The following is a 21493-nucleotide window of genomic DNA, read 5'->3' on the forward strand; positions in this document are numbered from 1 at the left end:
TGAACGCAACTATAGTAAACTGTCGGTTGTTATCTGTTATATTAGATAAACGATGTGGGTCTATGGGTGACCAATCATGGCCCGATTTTAGATGCCAGAGTAAAATTGATTTGCATCGATCACATACACACTTTACTCCTTGATCCTTTCCATTATGGTTTCTGCGCCCTTCGCGAAGAATTCAGACGCAACTCGGAAGCAACACTATCTACATTCTACATTTATGAACGCATACCTGCAAGTTGAGGTGCGGGAGTGGAGAGTTGTTCGAGGGAGTTAAGTGTGATGGGGCGACTAGTAAATTTTGCAAAATTAAGTAATAACATTTGAAAGAAAAAAATTGGGGCGATTATTTTATATTGCATGCGCATTTTCTATAAAAAACAAAACAAATAAAAAGATATGCTTTAATTTATGGCTATGGAGATTAGTCATCATCATCTCTCTACCTTTACAGATTATGACAATCACAGAAGGTTTTTATACTAGTTTTGGTGGAAACTAGGTTGAAAGACGATTATCGTTTTTTCCTCATTCCAATAATTGACAACCATATATTTTCATAGATTGATGCATATTTATATCATGTTTAATAGACTACTTTATTATAATAATTCTTATATCCAGTACAAGCATACTGGCAATATTATGATTGTTTAGATGATATAGTATCTTCATCTTCCCATTCTGCAGTTTCTGTGTAATAACAAATATTTAAATAGTAAAGGATTATCCGTTAATTTTAACATTTTTCAAATAGAACACATCAAATATACGGCATGTGTGATATTCTGTGACGTCACGTAGTTACCGAATTGTGCATACCCTTAAAGTCAACGTGTCGGGATTTATACTTACCAGCTACAAGTAGTTATTCGTGGTCTATTAGGAAAAAAAACTTACATGTGATATATGTCAATTGAAATTGCATGGGTTACATGGGATATTTGTATTTGAATATGTCATGTTGCAAAATAAATCCATTAATCATTTTGTTTGAACCCACATCCAAATCCACGCAGACTTCACTATGATTAGGTCGTAGAATTGTCAAGGAATTTTCAGGAAAGATTTATTTCTGCCCAAATTGAGTACTCATTGAGTTTTAGGAGAGATGTATGCCAAGGTACAGATATTTTGTGAATGTTTTTTTATTGATAAATCACAAGGATTGTCATGAAATAAATAGGAGCGTTCATCCCTAACAGTCAATTATATTTTTTTGAGAGAACGGAATCTGGTTGCCAAGTGAACAATGATTCTTCATTTATAGTTCATGGGCAAATTATTAATTATAGAGGGAATATTTTCTATATATTTATTTCACTGAGAAATCTAGCCAATGCAAGATTTCTAAGCCATACACGCATGCAGTCGGACTGGCAAGTACATGTATTAATAATTTTCACCCAGGTTACGTTCATAATATTGTGTTCAAATGTTGTTTTTTAGTCTAATTTACCGCATTTGTTTCTCTGTGATTGCGTACAGTTATTGACTATTTATGCCAACTCACCCCAATGTCAATTCTTAGATAATTATGTCATTTATATTTACATGCGAGTAAGTATTACTAAACCTATAGACACAATTTTAGATTTAAATTAAAGGCTATTTACAGATTTAATAAGTAGTTTTAAATGTTTTGAATGTATCTTGATATCATGGATCATTGCCAGGAGTATAATAACATAAGTCTGCATGTTTTAAATATCACATTACATGTGAAACAGTATAAAAATACCTTGTATCATGCTTTTATCAACAGCTACTTGTGTTCTACGTTTTTTAGTATTTTAAAAGTAATTGTTATGTATTTTATTATTTTACAGACGAGACGGGAGTTGTATATACACGACGTTGATGTGATACCGATTGACTTGTCATAGCGGTCAAATAGAAATTAACGATATTTGATCATTTTGCGAAAAACAAAACAATGTAGCTACATGTGACTATGTGCAGTTTTACCTGAATTGACTGAAAATTATCTAATGGTAAGTCAGATTTCATCTGATTTATCTGGTGTCAATACGAATATTCCCGACTATCAAAAACATTTCCCAATTTAAAGTGTTAACAGAGTGTATAAGCAGAACCGGCTTGAAATCATTCATATATAAGTAAACTGGACCGTACCGAATGTCTGGATTTACTGTTGACAGTTGTTGAAGTTTTAAGACTGCCGAGACTGAGACATTCCTACAGGGCTAATGTACGACCAGCTTTACTGAGACCTCATCGGTGCGTGTTTACCAAGGATACGAACTACTACTATACCGGAAGTCGTGCGTATGTATGTAAATAGTGTTTACTGTTACTGATAAATCACTGAACAATTGGAAAAGTGCTTGATGTCACTGTTAGTGAGAGGATTATATATTACTTAGACAATAAACACTTATAATCCATCTCTGTTTGTTATGATAATCCATTTATTTTGTAAAGCTATGAATATTAAAATAAACGCATATCACTGTGTGCCAAACTAAATAGCATATATATACGATAATCTCCTTAATAAACATCCAAGTATATTCAAAATTCATGTTAGTACAATACACAGAACATGGTTTGCTCAAGCTTTCTTAAATAGCTGTTATCAATTGAAGACAATGCACACCGAAGTTTATATATTCGTTGCTCATGGACATGTATATGAATTGCTACGGTAGTGTTTGTCTATTGTTTTTCAAATATATTACTTTGTGTTCTCATACAAGGATCATGTACGATAGATATGGAAATAATATACAAAATTTTCTAATGTTACTTTTACTTACATGAATCTCTTTTCCATTTCCCTACAATTTAAAAAATATTCACCAATTGTTAGATTGGATAGGTGGTGTTCACTTTCAAACCAAACTCGCTATTCCCATTAAAAGATTGAAAGGATGTCTGTACCATGCAGCTAGGGTGGTATTATAGATCATTGCCATGAATCATCATAGCATAACAGTAGTATGTGTTTGTGAATCAAATGTCATGTTACATGTGTAATAATTACAGCGTTAGTCTTTACAGTGCGTTATAGAACATGAGTTTGTTCTGATTCGCACATATTATTTTGTCTTAGAAACAAATATACATTACTGCATACCGAACCTTCTAGTTTATATATCCATGTTTATTCAAATAAATCATGAGAAAGCTGCAATGCGACTTTTGCAAAATGTTGAGTGCAGGTGATGAACGCATAAACAAATGAATGTATGCATACATAAACATTGCACAATAGTTGTCATGTGATGTGTATTGTTTGTCAATATAAATATTATAAATGACATCGTGTATGATGGATTTGGATATATTCACAATGATGTTAGATTACATTATTGTTTCTTAAATTTACCTTTTCGGGAGAACCAAACTCTTCCATTTCATCTACAAATAAAAAACATTGCACCATGTGTTTGATGTGATACTCGTAGGTACTGTTTATCTGAACCAAATAAGCTATGGCCCTTATTGGATTGAAGGGTTTTAACTGTGCCCCAAACTATATACTAATATATAATTATCGTATTTTCAAATTATAATACAGAGAACATAGTCTCCTTAAACGTTCTTAAATATCAACTGAAGGCAATGTACATTGAAGTCCACATGTTCGTTTCTCATTGATATGTATGTATTGTAGTCTGTTTGTCAATTACGCTATTATTTTGCGTTTCCCATACACGGATTATAGTTGTTACTTTTACTTACATGAATTCCAATCTATTGCGTTATTCCCTACAATTTAAAAAAATATGCACCAAGAGTTAGACTCGCTTTGTCCATGTAACGATTGAAAGGATGTATGTACCATGCATCTAGGGAGATATTATAGATCATTGCCATGAATCATCATGGCATAACAGTAGTATGTGTTTGTGAAGCAAATGTCATATTACATGTACAATAATTACAGCGCCAGTCTTTACAGTGCGTCATAAAACAGGAGTTTGTTCTGATTCGTACACAATATTTTGTCATATAGAAACAAATGTACATTACTGCATACCGAATCCATGTTTATATAAATAAATAATTGTCTGCATAAATAAACAATGCACAATAGTTATCATTAGATAGCTGTCACGAGCATCCTAACTGTTCAAACAAGTAAACCAACAGAACTACATTACAGGTTGTATGTTCTTATTCCTTTGATACATATTCTATTGTTTGTCAATTGACATATTAATATACATATTCCGTATGCATTTCATGAATGAAATCGCACATGTTGGATTCGGATAGAATATACACAATGTTATGTTAGAATATTGTTTCTTAAATTACTGGGTTCCAAAATCTTTTTCCGCTCTCTATGTCAGGAATCCAAAGTGTAATTGATTTCTAAGTATTACGCCCTCCCTGTTAGGCTTATAAGCTTTTAAATACATACGCAATTTACATAGAAAGGGGAATACTTTGTGACTTTTTATAGGTGGAGAAATAAAGAAATACTTAATACATATATTGCATGCACCAATTGTTACATTCTTCGCAAGGAGAGCAGCCTGATTGGACGACAAAAAATTTACCTGATGCGTGATTTGTCTCCAAATACTATGGTACCGAAGACTTTATGATCCCCGAGAATCAGAATGACGTCAGATGCGATTCTGCTGTGGTATGAACTTGAATGTCATAGGCCGAGGTGATTCCAGCACTCTGTATGAACTTGAGGTTAATAAACTTTGATGAACTTGGTTAGACATTTCTGTCAGTTTGCATAACATTCCTGTTGCCTTGAGGGTATTCAGTTGTATAACAATGATGTATGGCACCTGATGTGGTGGTTTCTCGCAATTTTTTGGTTTCGACCAATTAGAAATGAGCAGTGTAAACAAAGTAATATCATCTTGATTTACATATGTTTCCCTATAAATTGAACAAGAAATCGTGCCCTGGGGCTGCATGTTGGACGATCCACCAGAAGTACGGTATACCACAGATAAAGTCACCATTGAACTCCTGATTGAGAACTTACTCTCTGGTGGTTCTAGTGTCAGCTATGGTACTGTACAACGTTCTTGTGATGTGAGCCACCCCTGGAAACCAGGACGTCTGAAGTTTGTCGCCACGTTTGTTGCTCCAGTTCGACATCGTTACGTCCGGTAAAGTACATCTACCTTACACGCGCAAACAGCCAGGTTTCAGTTTCCCCCTGCCTTACCTGCATATTTCGACCGCGGTTACGTTTATCGAAACCGTCTAAAATATTTAGGCAATGCAGTAATATTAAATTAGCCGATTTTGCGAAGCTATTTGTAGTTTTTTTTGATTCATGGTTATAGCTATATTCTCATTGTGTATTTATTGTCAAACTGTTAGTTAGATTTCTTTGTATTAAAGTGTGCGTACGCACATTGCAGTTAATTCAAATTTGGCGTCATTTAGTGCTGTGCGTGTATGATGAATGTGTTCGTTCCCTTATTTATAAATTCTCTATGGTTCTTAGATGTCCAATTGTTATTGGCCTGATATCATTGTCGTCTTGTAACGATAACCATCTTAATGATTTCCAATGCCTTTATGGCCCATGAAAAGAACCCACAACAAGTGTGATCTATATATGTCTGTCATACAAATCACAATTTGGCATCCCCATTCGCTTTGTATGAATTGATTTGGATTTAATATAAATTTATATAGACCTCTTGACATTGGTGGCAGCGGTGGGATATTGTTAAAGAGAAACAATAGCCACAAATCATACTACCCTTGTATAACGAACATTTTATCATTTGTGTGTACAACACGTGTTATACACCGTTTCTGAAAACGTTATTACGTCAGGTTATTGAATTACACTTTGGTTCTGTTTTAAAACAATTTGTATTGTCTAGTCCTTAAGATAGTACTATTTAAGTTGCCATCGCTGGTTTAAATTCTATCTTTTTGCCTTGTCCATTTCCCCCTTGGGGCCTTCAACCCCGTGTTCTAGTCATTTCCACTTTGGGTTGATATCTTAGTTGCCATTATGACTTCAGAAATAAAACCTACTAAGTCCCCTGGGAGATCTGTCCTTGTACTTGGGATGAACCCAAAACTGCTTTGGAAGCTATTGACATGTTTACTGACGAGGCGAAGGCTATGGGTTATGAGGGGGACGACTTAAACCGGTATGTTAGAGAGGAGGTAAAAGAGTGGAAGAAATTAGACCGTGAAAATAGAACCTTACGCATAGGCGCGGAAGCGAAGGTGAGAGAACAGGAAGCCAGAGCGAGAGAACAGGAAGCCAGAGCGAGAGAACAGGACGACAGAGCGAGAGAACAGATTGAGTTAGCATAAGTTACGGCACAAGATAATATTCGGTATGAGCGCAAAAAACATAATTTCAACCTGGAACGCATAAATAAACAAGCCAAATTGCAGGGGAACGGACACAATAATGTCCCGGGAAAACGCCCTAATTTACCTGAATACAAAGAGGGGGAAGATCTTGATTCCTACATAAGACGCTTTGAAATTTATGCGAACCAAAACAAGTGGGCAGGAAACGAATGGGGAAGCAATTTTAGCTGTTAATTATCTGGGAGAGCCCTTTCTATTTACAATTCGTTAAGCTTGGAACAAATTCAAGATTGGGAAGTAGTAAAACGAACTATGTGTCACACCTTGTTTTCACGCCCAATTTAATTAGCTAATATTTTACAGATTAGAAGATTTGGTCTTTTGTTTTATCCTGGAACATTGTATTTTGTCCCATGTTTACAGGGTTTTAGTACCGAGTTTATTTGGTCACTCGATATGTATGCGAGGTTTGGATGATTGCGAATTTTATTTCATATTCCATAATCGCATAGATGTACCCAACGCGTCATCAAGATAAACCGCGGGATTTCAAATTGTTGAGACTTTGTACTGCGCACGCACAGTTGGAAGCCACGAGACCGCCATTGGTAGAAACTTTCTTACCCGGGCGTTCCAGAAACATCTCAATTTCTGCCTGAATTAACTATCAAATCAGTGTTGCAGGAAGCGCCGAACATCGGAGCGACTGCAAGTAACCTGATTGAACAGCTAAAGCACGCCCGGAGGTGAGAGTCGTCAATGAACTTTCTACCGCCTTCCATGGAAATCGTCGCCCAGCTTCAAGTTTCACCGACATTTGCCAAGACGAACTGCTAACCATCGTGTTGCCGTAACAACATCACCGACCAGCGTTTCGGAGAAATCGTGACGAGTGTATTCCTGGAACTGTGGCTCATCGCTGACCAACGTAGAAGATTTGCTGGAGGTTTATAACTAACTATAACTACAATCGTGTTTTGCCCGCTCCATGTAGTTTGAATTCAACGATAACTGTAAACAATCGCAACCGACGAGCGTGGGTTATTTGTATTGAATCATATGATTTTCCCTTGTGTTACACTATCACATTGGATGAGTTTAGCATGAGTGTGAATTTATAACGTTGCATCAGGAATTGTATTGCAATTTAGTTGTTTGGCTATTTTTGAATTCCACAAAACTGACAATTCCCCGCGCCGTTATAATTAGAGTGTTTGCGTTCGATTGACCTAGTATACTGATAAATAGTTATCCTTTCAGTGATACATTTTACTCAGATTTATTCAGTATTTGCTTTTATACGATTTACATGAATACTGTTGTATTGTGTTGTATTGTCATGCAGTAGATCATTTAGTCCTGTAGAGGTCAGTGACACTGAGTGACCTTGGATACGGTAACTAAGCAAATTAGGTGAAGTCAGTTTTACCGTGTGTCCATGTTATTACGAGTTGTTAGTGACGGAACTAGTCCTGAACTATTTCATTTTATGTACTCCGATGTTCCTATATTGTTCAGTGGATATATACTCCATTTGACTGTTGCTATAGAGACGAATAGCATTGAATATCTGAGACATCTCAGCTGCTATAGGAATTATTATTGCATTGTGTGATTTGCTATGTGCTCATTGATGACAGTGTCAGATAACGAATAAACGATACGTCCTGACTTCTCAGGGCTGTTGGTCAATGTATTTGATGTGTCTTTGCATAATTATATTTTTATAATTATTATCATTAGGATTACAGCGCCCTCTACGGTCGCAACTGTTCTCAAGTCCAGACAACAGAATTATACCGAATCAAAGAAGTACAACATTAAAGCTTATTGTTTATTTAAATCTTTTTTGTGTGCACAGTCTGGAGTGTAACACGAAAAGTTGGCGCAACCACCGTGGGGCTCGAGAACAGGGAATTGTGATTCTTTTCGATAGATATTAACGGAAACATTTTTTTGCAGATTTTCTCATTTTTTGTGACAGGAGTTTATGTACAGGAAGAGTCACAGTACAAGTAAGGCATACTTTGCACGCACGCTGATTTTGAGTTATAATATTGAGCGATGTCTCAGCCACCATCGCCAGGAGGTGCTGCCAGTGGCCCTTCCCCTATAGAGAAAACCAGGCAATTAATGCAGGATGTATTGCGGCAAGATCAGAGAGAAAAAATGCAAGCTGATTTTGAAGTACAATTACAGATAGCTGAGTTTGAGAGAGAACGCATGCAAGCGGAATTTGAAAGGCGATACCAAGAATTAGAAGATTCACGACGAGCGGATAATGAGCGCTGGAAACAAATAGTACAAGAAACCAAGAATGAGATGACGGCTACGACAGAGCGAATGCGCGCCGAGGTCGAATTAAGACTGGGGAAAAACTTCAGAAATGACTCAACGAGATGAGCAACTGAGCCCCAGTGATGAGAGGTCTACCGAGGAAAGATGGGAACGCAATGCCCAACACGCACTGACACGTGCAGCAGATGACGCCCTCAACGGCAGAGATTTACCGGGCTACCAGAGCCGCGACGGAGATAGGTGGACAACGCCACAACTGCCAAGGGAGCCAGCTCCCCCAGTGGACTACAGTAATGAACCTCAACCAGTTTACCTCCATAGCCGATCAAAGTTATTGACGTTTTCTGGAGATCCGTCACGGACAACGGATTCTGACTTTCGTGCATGGCATGCAGATGTTGACGCGTATTTGAAGACTACCAGTGACCCAGCTTCGTTACAGATGCAGAAAATTCAAGAATCGTTACGTGGGAACACAAAAACAATGATCAACTCGATGACTGGAACAGTGACAGTGCATCAAATCATAAATAAGTTTAGAATCCGGTTTGGAGTAGCGGGAAATGCCATAGACTTGCTACACATCTTCTACCGTGATAGTGGACAGGGTGAGAAGGAGTCTGTTACACAGTATGCAGTCAGACTTGAAATGGATCTAGATGTTGTCCATGAGCGGGGTGGTATCGAAAAAGTCGACCCATTGCTAAGAAGTACTTTCTGGAAGGGATTGAAGAATGACGACGTTCGTACTGCCATCCGACCTCATATCGACACTGTTGAAACGTTTGATGAGTTAGTCGCACTTGCTCGTGCCACAGACGAGGAGCTTCGAGAGAGAAAACGCCAGCGACATACTCAAACCACCGTGTCCGCCAAGCAGCAGCTCACCAGGCCACATGGGGAACCACACCACCAGAGTCAGACGTTGGTGAAGAGCGCCCCCAAGAGGTCAAATAGGACTCAACAAAAGAGACGTTACAAATTGCACGTGCTCTCAAGACGCAGTATGATACAACGTTTGCTTTGTCTGTTGGCCCGATTGGAAGCCCTGGAAGCTCGACTTTCTGCTACAACAGCACAACCGTCAGCTACCCTTCCCAGCACTGCGGCTGCATCTGCACCCTTTGTGCCATCTACAGTGCAGGAAGCCTACAGGCCACAGAGAGGATGTTATGAGTGTGGTTACACCACACACTTTATTAGAGACTGCCCAGTAAAGCCGAAAAGCACTTTTAAATGCTACCGATGTCGTACGAATGACCATTATTCAAGGGGATGCCCAAACCGACCAAGACGCCCTAATCTTACAGCACCATACGGATCTCAGAGCCACACAGCCCACGGTCAAGCCATCCCGAGTGCTTCCCGTGGTGTCTGACTCAAACATGAGCCTGTCAGTCCACAAAGTAAGAGGATGTCTCATCGCCGTAAGCGGACAAAACTCTTGTCAGTTAACGACACTCCCATAGCCACTACCAGACTACTACAAACGAGAGTACTGTGCGGACTGGTAGGGAAGGCACTCGAGGAGATGATATCAGTAGAGGGACATGAAGCCCGGTGTTTGATAGACACAGGCTCTCAAATCACCACAGTGACCAAATGGTTTTATGACCATAATCTCTCGAACATACCGTTGTTTATGTTGTCAGATGATGACTTGGTAGTACAGGGAGCCGGTGATCAACCTGTTCCACTAATTGGGTACTGTGAGTTGGCTTTCACAATCCCAAAACAGTTTACGGTCTGCAACAGAAACTTGATGCACACACGGTCGTTGTGCCGGACAATGAGTATACCACACGCGTCCCTGTAACATTGGGCACCAACGTGCTAGAACCATGTTTAATCGCTGTTGAATCCTACCGGAAACAACACAAAGGACCGCAGCTCCATATGTCAGTGAGTGGACGTCGCTCAAGAGATCAGATTGGTTCCCGAAGACAATTTGTAGGTCCCACAGGACATATTGGTACCGCCAGAGCCGCGATTAGCAGACGCATCACTATTCGACTGGATGACAGTGTAGTCATCCAGGGCCAGTTATCTAAAGGGACAGGCCACGACCAGTATATTGTCGCAGTAGAGCTCGCAGAGACCATCTGTCGAGATGTTTGGGCAAGCCCTGCAGTGACTGTATTGCAGTGCAGTTCCAATAAAGCTACCGTACCAGTGAGGTTGCACAACTATAGTCAACGCAGCATGACCGTTCCACCAGGAGCCGCTATCGCTGAAGTCAAAACAGTGGTGTCCGTTAACAGTATACAAGCTGATACAGACAGTGGTGAGATTACCAAGGATGGCCTGACCATACGTGGTGTAAAATTTTTGATGGATCCCGATCAGCTTTCAGTTGAAAAGATGAAAGTAGTGCGTGATTTATTTAGACGGAACATAAACACATTTTCAAAAGGGGACACAGACCTTGGGAAGTGTGACTTGGTCCAACATCGCATTCGCTTGACGGATGATATCCCTACTCGTGAACGCCATCGACGTTTACCCCCTGCCAAGTATGAGGAATTACGAGGAATAATACAAGACATGTTAGAGTGTGGTATTATACGGGAATCAAGTTCGCCGTTTGCAGCACCGATAGTCATGGTCACCAAAAAGGACCGGACAACCCGTTTATGTATAGATTACCGTTGACTCAATGCCAAGACGATTTGCAATGCGTATGCACTCCCGCGCATTGAAGAAAGTATGGAGATGTTTAAAGGTTCCTCCTGGTTTTCTACTATTGATCTAAAGCATTCCTATTGGCAACTAGTCATGGCAGAAGAGGGTATTGAGAAAACCGCCTTTGTGACACCGGTCGGTCACTACAAGTGTTTGCGGATGCCAATGGGACTCTGTAACAGCGCAAGCAGTTTCCAGAGAGCCATGGAAAAATGTCTGGCTGACATTATCAACAAAACCTGTACAGTGTATATTGATGACATTGTGGTTTAATCACAGACGTTCGACGAAGTCCTGAAACGACTGAGAAAGAATAATTTGAAAGTGAAAGCATCGAAATGCGAATTCTTCAGACGAGAAGTTCACTATCTCGGGCACATCATATCCGAAAATGGTGTAAAGACGAACCCTGATAAGACTGAGGCTATCAGGAATTGGCCAGTACCACGCAATGCCAAGGACATTAAAACATTCCTCGGCATGGCCGGCTACTACAGACGGTTCGTTGAAGGTTTTTCGAAGATTGCCCGTCCACTCAACGACCTTACGATTGGATTGTACACTAAGAAACGTGGCAAGAATGGCCGCCTAGTGAGACAAAAGGCACCAGATTTTAATTGGACGCCAGAGTGCCAAGTTGCTTTTGATACCCTGGTTGATAGATTAACCAGCCCACCTGTGTTAGCCTACCCAGACTATGACAAGACTTTCGAATTACATACTGACACATCCTTTTTGGGATTGGGTGCAACATTATGCCAGAAACATAAAGGGAAGAACAGAGTCATCGCCTACGCCAGCAGAGGGCTGTCTAAAAGCGAAAGAAACTATCCTGCTCACAAACTTGAATTTTTAGCATTAAAGTGGGCGATAGGAGACAAATTCCCTGATATGCTAATCGGACGACAATAACCCATTGGTCTACGTAGCTACAACAGCCAAACTTGACGCTACGGGCCATCGATGGATGTCACGACTAGCCGATTTTGATTTCCGAATTCGTTATAGAGCTGGCACGCTAAACGGAGATGCTGATGCTCTAAGTCGCCTACCGAGAGAAGGCTACACGACCACCAACGAAGGACGCCCTCAGTGGTTAGACTGGATAACACCGGATGTGCGTGATACGGAAGTAATGAGTAACCAAGTTGTAACAGCAGTCTTACATAGTCGACTTTGCCCAATGGTGCCTGCCATGGAACTGGTAGGAACCGTTCCCCAGAGTTATGCTCAAACAGTGGCTGATGTACTCCCAGAGAGCACCACAGCATTACCTAAAGTGACGCGTGAAGAATGGAAGCAGTTACAGCAAGCTGACCCTACAATTGAAGTTATTTACCGGTACGTGCTAAGCGGGATTCCACCCGATCGGTGCCACCGCGCACAGGAGAGCAGAGAAGTATCGGCTGCTTTACGTGAGTGGAAGAGATACTGTATCCGTAATGGTGTCTTGCATCGTAAAATGATTGACTCAAATGGTAGGACTATCTACCAGTTATATCTGACGCCTGAACACCGTGAAGTAGCTATGGAAGCACTCCATGACGAAGTTGGCCACCTCGAACAGGACCCAACTCTATAATTAGTGAGAGCACGATTCTACTGGCCCGGGATGGCACGTGATGTGATAAGACACATCAGCGATTGTGATAGATGCACACGATGCAAGATCACAGCCGAAGGACGAGTAGTCGCGCCCATGGTACCCATTTTAACAACTATGCCGCTTGAACTACTTTGTATCGACTTTCTGACACTAGAACCGTCAGGCACAGGAAAGAAAGACATCTTGGTCATGACTGATCATTTTACGAAATATGCCATTGCTGTCCCGACGCGCAACCAGACCGCCAAGATGACAGCTAAAGTGCTTATGGAGACGTTTATTGCCGACATTGGATTCCCCAAGCGGATTCCCTCCGATCAGGGGCGAAATTTTGAGAGCAGACTTGTTGCTCAGTTATGCAATCATTTCGGTGTCCGAAAATCGCGATCATCACCCTATCATCCTCAGACCCAAGGAATAACAGAGATTCAACCAGACTCTAATTGGTATGTTATGCACTCTGGAACCTAACCAAAAGAGGAATTGGCATGAAAAGGTGAAAGCAATGACACACGCCTACAACTGTACACGCCACGACGTGACTGGATACACACCATATTTTTTAATGAGAGGACAACACCCACAGTTGCCCATAGATATTTATCTCGGTTTGGAACCAGATGAATCTACCGGGAGCACTGTGGATGCTTATGTGCAACAATGGAAATAGAATCTACATGAGGCATACCAGATTGCTGGTAAAAGACTGGCTGGACGAGCACAGAAAAGCAAAGAGCGCTATGATAAAAAATCTCGAGAGGGTACTGAACTGGAACCCAGAGACCGTGTGTTGGTCCGGAACGTGTCCATCAGAGGAAAACACAAGTTGTCAGACAAATGGGAGCACACCGCATGCACCATGGTGAAGAGAGTCCACGAAGACATCCCTGTTTATGTCATAAAGCCCGAGGATGGAGGCAAAAAGCGAACCATGCACAGGAACTTGCTAATGCCTGTTCATGCCTTGCCACCAAATCCACCGGAAAGACCCAGGAGAGTGCCTAGGGATCACCGTAACCGACGACGCAGGATGGCTACACGTTTGACACAACATGCAAGCCATTCCTCCTCAGATTCAACCTTTGATTCAGACACCAGTCAGTCTTCTGACGAAATTGTCCAAGTTAGACGTGATCCGATTATAACCAGCACAGATACTATGTTTGAATTGCAGGGAGAAGCACATGTTGCAAATGAAAGAAATACTGTAGCTGATGGTGATCAGACTGACTTTGCTGATTTGAGCGATACGCAACAGGTGTCTTGTATGACAGACCCACCCGCTCCCTCAACATTGGCAAACTCTATTGAGCCTAGTTCATGTGTTGCAGACGTTGCAGCATCTGCTAATGCGACTCCGATGGATGGTATGAGTGACGAGTTACAGTCTCAACTACCAGATGTCCATCCTATCAGAAGCCATACAGACTCCGTGGCTGGCGGCTCTGATCAAATTCAACCAGAAACCGCATCAACCGTGCTGTCTGACAATGCGACTTCCAGTAAAAGTGGTGCAGGGGCCAACGAAATACATGAACCTCCGGAACTGCAGGTTGGTTCTGAGATTGTCAGTGTCGCAGAAACCTTAGGTAATGGTGAAAATGAACAAGAACCTAACGACATTTGTGAAGAGCCATCTTTACCAATAATGAAAGAAAGACGTTATCCTTTACGGGAGCGACGAAAAACCAAATATTATGGATTTTCCAACAAACAAACCGCAAAAATGTTCTACCCAAAGCGTATTGGACAGTTCCATGCGATGGGAAATGCTAAACAAGAGAATATTGCTTTGCCAAACTCAACCACAGTAGACATGATGACTACTGACCGCGTTTAGTCAGTTATTGAGACTAAAATGGTGAAGTAATTGCTTCCGAGACCCAGGCAGGCATTTTTGTGTCTTTGTCAGCAACAGCATGCTCGGACCTGTATGGCATGTTGCCAAGTTATGTTACTTGTACACTTTCAGAACCCGCTGATGGTCTACTCAGCAGGGGGTCTCCGTTTCTGTTCGTCTTAACGTGTATCTTTTGACCGTTTTCTTCCAGGGTTCCGGTTGGGAGTTTGACCCTTCCTTTGCCTGGCGGGCCAATGGACGATGATGACAGACGACATCGACAGTGCCTTGCCTGTGTGTTGATGATAGTATGTGATGCTTTATTAACAATTTATTCTCCACAGCTGGTGAATTCGTGTGCTTTTCAGACAATGCACAAGTTTTGGAATGTAAGTTTTTCTTTTTCTCTAGGTTTGATCCAGAAAGGCCTGGAGTGAGGAGTGAAAACAGATGTGACTAACACCCTTGATCATCAGGAACGTGTGTGTTCTTGTTTGACCACTGTTGTCGTTGTGCACGTTTGCGAATTGCCTTGATGGATTTCCTGTAGCTGGAATGTCTTACTCCTACGGGAGCCACTTGTTATTCCCTTATTAGCAAGGTGATAGTTACGAGGAAGATCCACACGACAGATGACAGTGAAGGAACGATTCATGGTGTATGATGCCGCATTATTAGACTCAGCAGTATGCCTGATTTTGTTCATTTCATAGGCTGGAGGCCTCGAAGATGCAAGAAAGAAGTTTAATATACCCCTAGAGCAGGGTTAGTTAGTGTTGTACTCCACGCTTCCCCCAGAGATCGGTAGCCGACTCGTGGGTGGTAGGACGGAGCACCATTCGGAGTCGGAGGATGTCACACCTTGTTTTCACGCCCAATTTAATTAGCTAATATTTTACAGATTAGGAGATTTGGTCTTTTGTTTTATCCTGGAACATTGTATTTTGTCCCATGTTTACAGGGTTTTAGTACCGAGTTTATTAGGTCACTCGATATGTATGCGAGGTTTGGATGATTGCGAATTTTATTTCATATTCCATAATCACATAGATGTACCCAACGTGTCATCAGGATAAACCGCGGGATTTCAAATTGTTGAGACTTTGTACTGCGCACACGCAGTTGGAAGCCACGAGACCGCCATTGGTAGAAACTTTCTTACCCGGGCGTTCAAGAAACATCTCAATTTCTGCCTGAATTAACTATCAAATCAGTGCCAGACCGTGTTGCAGGAAGCGCCGAACATCAGAGCGACTGCAAGTAATCTGATTGAACAGCTAAAGCATGCCCGGAGGTGAGAGTCGTCAATGAACTTTCTACCGCCTTCCATGGAAATCGTCGCCCAGCTTCAAGTTTCACCGACATTTGCCAAGACGAACTGCTAACCATCGTGTTGCCGTAACAACATCACCGACCAGCGTTTCGGAGAAATTGTGACGAGTGTATTCCTGGAACTGTGGCTCATCGCTGACCAATGTAGAAGATTTGCTGGAGGTTTGTACAAACTAACTATAACTACAATCGTGTTTTGCCCGCTCCATGTAGTTTGAATTCAACGATAACTGTAAACAATCGCAACCGACGAGCGTGGGTTATTTGTATTGAATCATATGATTTTCCCTTGTGTTACACTATCACATTGGATGAGTTTAGCATGAGTGTGAATTTATAACGTTGCATCAGGAATTGTATTGCAATTTAGTTGTTTGGCTATTTTTGACTTCCACAAAACTGACAATTCCCTGCGCCGTTATAATTGGAGTGTTTGCGTTTGATTGACCTAGTATACTGATAAATAGTTATCCTTTCAGTGATACATTTTACTCAGATTTATTCAGTATTTGCTTTTATACGATTTACATGAATACTGTTGCATTGTGTTGTATTTTCATGCAGTAGATCATTTAGTCCTGTAGAGGTCAATGACACTGAGTGACCTTGGATACGGTAAGCAAATTAGGTGAAGTCAGTTTTACCGTGTGTCCATGTTATTACGAGTTGTTAGTGATGGAACTAGTCCTGAACTATTTCATTTTATGTACTCCGTTGTTCCTATATTGTTCAGTGGATATATACTCCATTTGACTGTTGCTATAGAGACGAATAGCATTGAATATCTGAGACATCTCAGCTGCTATAGGAATTATTATTGCATTGTGTGATTTGATATGTGCTCATTGATGACAGTGTCAGATAACGAATAAACGACACGTCCTGACTTCTCATGGCTGTTGGTCAATGTATTTGATGTGTCTTTGCATAATTATATTTTTATAATTATTATCATTAGGATTACAGCGCCCTCTACGGTCGCAACTGTTCTCAAGTCCAGACAACAGAATTATACCGAATCGAGGAAGTACAACGTTAAAGCTTATCGTTTATTTAAATCTTTTTTGTGTGCACAGTCTGGAGTGTAACATATGCAAAATGCATACAATCTTACGGAAGAGGGATATCATTCCAAATTGCGCTTTGCAAAACGCGGCATTTCTGAGACGTGTGCACAATTTCTAGTTAGATTAGAGAACTATATGAATAGATGGGTAGAAATGTCACTTATCGGAAAGACGTATGATAACCTCCGCGAGTTGTTGTTAAAAGAGCAGTTGCTTAATTGTAGTCCCCCCGAGATCCGCGTTTTACTCCGCGTCAGTGAACTATAAACTTCCAATTTCGGATCTTGTAACAAAGGTTGATATGTACGAAGAAGCAAGAAAATATGGTTCTTCATTTAATAAAGTTTCCAATAATTTTACTCGATCTAATTCTCAGAAACAAAATAGTGGTAATGCGAATCAGAATCAATCTACGAACAAAGATTCGAGTGTAGCCCAATGCCGACGGTGTGGACGCCGTGGACATGATCTAAAAGCATGCCATGCGTCACGTCATTCCGTTACGGGAAAACCTCACATGAGTAATAGTTGTCTAGTAAAAGTAGAGGATGAACTTCAGGAACCCGAATCTAGTAGTGTGTCTGTAGTTCCTGAAACGTCGGACAGTGACTTTCCCCAAGACCTCTACACAGGATACCCAATTGTATGAAATGGTACCTGTTACGTCGCTGGTTTCTGTAACTACCGCCGACCCGGTAATTGGAAATAGCCGAATGCCTATAGCTATCGGCAAGGTGAATGGTCACGTGGTTAGAACCCTTAGAGATACGGGTTGCGATGGTGTGATAATTCGTGAAAGTTTGGTTAAGCCCCACCAATTTACCAATATGTATGTATGTTTATGAATCGTTCGACAGGCGAACAAAATAAAATGGCTAAATTATATGTCGGCACCCCTTTTTATTCTGGCGATGTTAATGTGTTGTGCCTCAAAACACCTGTGTGCGATTTGGTTATTGGTCAAATCCCAGGTGCTAAATTGCCTTGTAAGTGTGAGATGGAAGCGTCTGTCTTAAAAGCAGACTTTCATGGTGTTAATAGCCCGGTTACAGTCAAGACTAGTTTTGGTAACAATCGCGCTAAAACTAGCTTGCTTAGTCCCAGGAGGATTTTTATGCAAAATAATAAACTGGGTAGTCTAAAGTCTGGAAAAAAGATTATAACCCAAAATAAGAGTAGTCCTTCGAGGATTTCAGCTCAACTTGGCGCGATTCCAAGGAAAAAAACTAATGAGACTGGTGTAATTCCAATAAATAAATCTACGAAATCTCTCTGTGAAAACGACGCAGTAGAGTACAATAACAACTTGGCCATTGAGACGGGTGTCATCAATGAAGCTTGTGCCGGTGAAAACGACATTTCCCAAAGATTTAGACATCCAAAATCCTGAGATAGTCTCTTCCGTCGCGCCTCAAGGGTCAAAAGCCTCCTCGACCTGCGAGAACACGCAGAAAGGTACGGAACACCTCACCGTTCAAAGAGTGAAGATCAAATGATACCAGTTGTTAACCCGTTTACAACTGAAAGAGGCTCGACTCACCTTTGTAACTCGTTGCCACAAGAAAATGTTAATCAGTCTGAACAAATGGGTCCGGATGTGACCCCCACGAATCGAGGTCTCATATACTCGAGGCTGGTGCAGTAGAAACACGTGCCCAGATTTTGGCTCAAAAGTGAAAACTAAGCCCTCTCGTTGTAGCTAAAACTGATGAATTTGATAATCTAATTAATACTGATACGCTTTTAGCTGCCCAGCAGGAAGATAGAACGTTAGATAGGATTTTGGAAATGGAAAGGGTGGACTCGCTACAGTTCAATTTCGAATTATTATACTTTTATTATAAATTTTCTCGAGTCAATTTTGGCCAAGAAACGAGTCAACTTATAGTCCCTGAAAAACATAGACAACAAGTTATGAAAGTTGCACATGACTCGGTTATGGGAGGACATTTGGGACACCGGAAAACGTTAGATCGTATTATGTCGCAGTTTTTTTGGCCCAACCTCCATGCTGATGTAAAACGTTACTGTCAATCTTATGACTTGTGTCAGAAAACTACGCCCCGGGGAAGGGTAGGCAAGGTCCCTTTAGGACACATGCCACTAATCAGCATACCATTTCAGCACGTATGCGTAGATCAGGTGGGTCCCATTATGTCGGATAATCCCCGAAAATATCGGTATATTTTAGTACTCGTGGATTATGCCACTCGATACCCTAAGGCTTCTCCACTCATAATATACGTGCTGAAACTGTCGCTGAGGAGTTAGTCAACATATATAGTCGGGTTGGAAACCCTAAAAAAATTGACAGATCAGGGGAAGTATCCCGACTGTCCGTGCGTCAGATGACGACATCGGCCTACCATCCGCAAACTAATGGATTGGTTGAGAAATTTAATGGGGTTCTAAAACGAATGTTAACCCGCATTCGTGAAGAAAAGCCCAATGACTGGGATAGTTATATAAGCCCCTCCTGTTTGTGTATAGGGAGGCCCCTCAAGCTAGCTTAGGATTTTCGCCATTTGAACTTTTGTATGGTCGTACTGTACGAGGCCCTATGGCAATCTTGCTCGAGCTCTGGACTAATGAGAATGTAGAACCTGAAACTAAACTTACATATACCTATATTCTGGACCTCAGAAACAGATTAGAACAAACTTGCGAAATGGCTTTAAAAGAGCTGCATAAATCTAGTGATACATATAGACATCACTTCAATAAAACTAAGAAGAATAGACAGTTTCAAGTTAATAATAAGGTTCTTCTCTTATTGCCAGTAGCCCACGACAAGCTACATTTACAGTGGCAGGGCCCCTTTGAGGTGAAGGAACGGGTGGGGGAATGTGACTATAGAGTTGACAGGTGGGAAAATAAAACTTTTTCAAGCTAATATGTTAAAGCGGTACGAAAAGAGAGCGCCCTCTGTGACTAAAGATAAGTCTGACACCCCCGGACTATTCATGAAAGTCAATGTTGCCTTTATTGATAGTCACCCTTTGGATCATGGGATTGAAGGCCCGGGCGGACTTTATTGAATTGATAGAATTTTTACCCAAAATAGGTAACCAGTCTATAAAAGATGTGCACGTGTACGAAAATTTGGATCTCTCTAAAAAACAAGATATTTCAAGTTTACTTAACAAATATCAAACAGTTTTGACTGACGTACCGGGACGTACAAACGTTGTTGAGTACGATATCTAGTTGACCTCAAATAAACCCATTTTCACCAAACAATACCCACTTCCTCTGGCCTCCGAAGATATGTTCAAAAAGGAAGTCGATGATATGTTAGAACTCGACATTATCGAGAGATCCAACTCCCCTTACTCATCACCAGTGGTCTTAGTAAAAAAACAAGATGGCACTATCCGATTATGCAACGATTACCGCAAGCTTAACCGAATTACGGTTTTCGATGCAGAACCAATGCCTAACCCTGATGAATTATTCGCTCGTTTACATGCAAGAAATTATTTATCTAAATTCGATTTAACAAAAGGGTTCTGGCAAATCCCTTTGTCACTAGACGCTAAAGAAAAGACATCATTTCAGACCCCCGGGGTCACATGCACTATAAAGTTCTCCCATTTGGACTCAAAAGTAGTCCTGCAATTTTTTTGAGAATGATGCGGATAATCCTAGAGGGTTTGCAGGACAACGTAGTTAATTTGATTGACGACATTTTGATGTACAATTCTACTTGGCAAGGCCATCTTCGCACTATTGAAACTGTCCTTAAACGTTTGAACCAAGCAGGTCTTACTGCCAAGCGCTCTAAATGTTACATTGGCTATGATCAAGTAGAATTTCTTTGACACATTGTTGGGCGAGTTTTGTTACAAACAGTTCCTGACAAAATTAGTGCAGTAAAGGAAACGCACCCACGGAAAACGATCACCCAACTGAAGTCTTTTTTGGGCTTTTGCTCCTATTATAAGAAGTTTGTGCCAAATTTTGCAGCCATTGCCGACCCTTTACATAACCTTACAAAAAAAGGTCAATTAAAATGATGTACATCAAACTGCCTTCACTAAATTAAAACAAGCATTGAACTCTGATCGTATTTTACACCTCCCGAATTTTCGCAAAATATTTGTTCTTAGAACGGATGCCTCTAATGAAGGATTTGGGGCTGTTTTACTGCAGTACGACGAAGAAATTGCGTTTCTGATTGCTTATGCAAGAAGGAAAATTAGTTCGACTGAATCTAGATATGCGGTTGTTGAGAAGGAATGTCTGGCAGTCATTTGGGGGCTATGAAAATTCCAACAATACTGGCTTCTAAATGAATTCTGGATAGAAACTGACCACCAACCTCTTATTTATTTATTTAAATAAATCTAAAATGAATAGTGGACGCCTTATGAGATG

At 40.8% G+C, this 21493-nt stretch overlaps 1 long non-coding RNA gene across 1 annotated transcript in view; it reads right to left on the reverse strand.

Annotated features, from left to right (window-relative positions):
* Positions 1-577: 577 nt before the first annotated feature.
* The window catches only part of LOC146734073 (uncharacterized), a 45836-nt gene continuing 24920 nt past the window's right edge, over positions 578-21493 (reverse strand). The window contains exons 4-8 of the long non-coding RNA XR_014931708.1: positions 3712-3738; positions 3356-3387; positions 2784-2804; positions 859-882; positions 578-696 (exon numbers count right to left, since the gene is read on the reverse strand). This is a non-coding gene — a long non-coding RNA (uncharacterized LOC146734073). The remainder of the gene's footprint in view (positions 697-858; positions 883-2783; positions 2805-3355; positions 3388-3711; positions 3739-21493) is intronic.

Source organism: Saccoglossus kowalevskii, chromosome 15 (genome assembly GCF_978046115.1).
Source record: "Saccoglossus kowalevskii chromosome 15, keSacKowa6.1, whole genome shotgun sequence".
Classification (NCBI taxonomy): domain Eukaryota; kingdom Metazoa; phylum Hemichordata; class Enteropneusta; family Harrimaniidae; genus Saccoglossus; species Saccoglossus kowalevskii.